The sequence below is a fragment of the Pinus tabuliformis genome, chromosome 5_1 (genome assembly GCF_031772625.1).
Source record: "Pinus tabuliformis cultivar Carrire ecotype Pingquan chromosome 5_1, CPIR1, whole genome shotgun sequence".
Lineage (NCBI taxonomy): Eukaryota > Viridiplantae > Streptophyta > Pinopsida > Pinales > Pinaceae > Pinus > Pinus tabuliformis.
In genome coordinates, this window is record NC_142305.1 from 40,396,024 (window position 1) to 40,397,878 (window position 1,855).

At 42.6% G+C, this 1,855-nt stretch overlaps 1 pseudogene; it reads left to right on the forward strand.

The window, feature by feature from the left end:
- The first annotated feature begins 390 nt into the window (after positions 1–390).
- LOC149163374 (ribose-phosphate pyrophosphokinase 1 pseudogene) lies at positions 391–1,554 on the forward strand (annotated as a pseudogene).
- The last annotated feature ends 301 nt before the right edge of the window (positions 1,555–1,855 follow it).

Consider the following 1,855-nt stretch of genomic DNA (forward strand, 5'->3'; position numbering starts at 1 on the left):
ACCCAAATGACAAGCCAACGTGAAGCTTTTGTAATTGGCAAACAAAGGAAAATGTCGGTCGTCATGAGCTTCAAGAGAAATCCAGATCCTTTGCTCCTCCCTGCACCGAATAAATGATTTGAGTGGATTGATTGTGTATAAAGCTGATAGTTAAATTGAAGTATACTTGTATTGGTTTAATGTTCTCATTAGCAGTTGCAAAACAGTGTCTGATGGTTTAGTGGCCAATCTTCTGGGTGAATCAAATGTATTGGCACTTGCTCGAATATAGCATATGCTATCTCTGAACAGCATTTTGCCCCCAACTTATTCAATATTTTTGAATATTGGGATGTTTGCTTGCGAGATACTCATGCTTTGTACCATCACTAAGGCGTATGGCTTCTTTCAATGGCGGCGTCCTCTTCTCTGGTAAACATACGTGGATGGTCATATGGATCATCACCATCCACATTCTTGACCGGCGAGTCGAGGGTGTGCGCTAAGTCTGTTTCAGGCCTTCAGCCTCTGCCATGTCGCCTTCATAGCACGACGTGCACGTTGGCCAATCCTGTTGATTCTCCTAATGGCAGAGCATTCACCCATGTATTTCAGAGTCGGGGTTTGACTGGGTTGCTTGGTTCTAGTTATCCACAAGAAATGGTTCAAAGAGACTTGGGGCATGATACAAGACTACGAATTTTCTCAGGCTCAGCAAATCCTTCTCTTGCACAGGAAATTGCATGTTACTTGGGCCGGGATCTTGGTAAAATTAGAATTAAAAGGTTTGCTGATGGTGAGATATATGTTCAACTCCAAGAAAGTGTGAGAGGTTGTGACGTGTTCTTGGTGCAACCAACATGCCCACCTGCAAATGAGAATTTGATGGAGCTTCTTATAATGATTGACGCTTGCCGTAGAGCATCTGCCAAAAATATTACAGCTGTTATTCCATACTTTGGATATGCTAGAGCAGACAGAAAGACACATGGACGTGAATCTATTGCAGCAAAACTTGTTGCAAACTTAATAACAGAAGCAGATGCAAATCGAGTTCTTGCATGCGATCTTCACTCTGGACAGTCCATGGGGTATTTTGATATTCCTGTGGATCATGTCTATGGTCAGCCTGTAATTCTAGATTACCTGGCCAGCAAGGTGATTGCATCGAACGATTTGGTGGTTGTATCACCCGATGTTGGTGGTGTTGCTCGTGCTCGTGCTTTTGCTAAAAAACTATCTGATGCCCCTCTGGCTATGGTAGATAAAAGGCGTCAAGACCACAATGTTTCTGAGGTTATGAATTTGATTGGTGATGTGAAAGGGAAAGTTGCTGTCATGGTTGATGACATGATTGATACTGCTGGGACAATTACAAATGGGAAGTCTAAGCAGGCCACCTGGGGTAGTTCCTTGCGACCTGTTTACACCTTCAATACAGTCAAGGACTTCTGGTGTGTTTTTAACAATATAATTCAGCCGAGTAAGTTGATAGCTGGTTCAGATTTTCATTGCTTCAAAGCTGGAATTGAGCCAAAGTGGGAAAACCCTAAATGTGCAATTGGAGGAAAGTGAACTGTTACCGCCTTGAAAGGAAAGCCTGTTGTCGATACTTTCTGGCTGCACACTTGGTCAATGTGCGTGCTCGATAAGATAAGATTTGCCATATGGACCAAGAATGCTGCAAATGAAGCTGCATAGATGAACATTGGAAATGCAGGGGTTTTCTCTGTAATACTCTGTTTACTGAAATGCAGGGGTGGTTGCACAGGAAAGAGACATGAATGTTTTCGGTCCATTAATATCTTCAGTTTCCTGGTGTTGAAGGTTTTGCTTTCTATGTTTGTTGCAAGACTTTAAATTATACAGCGGGTAG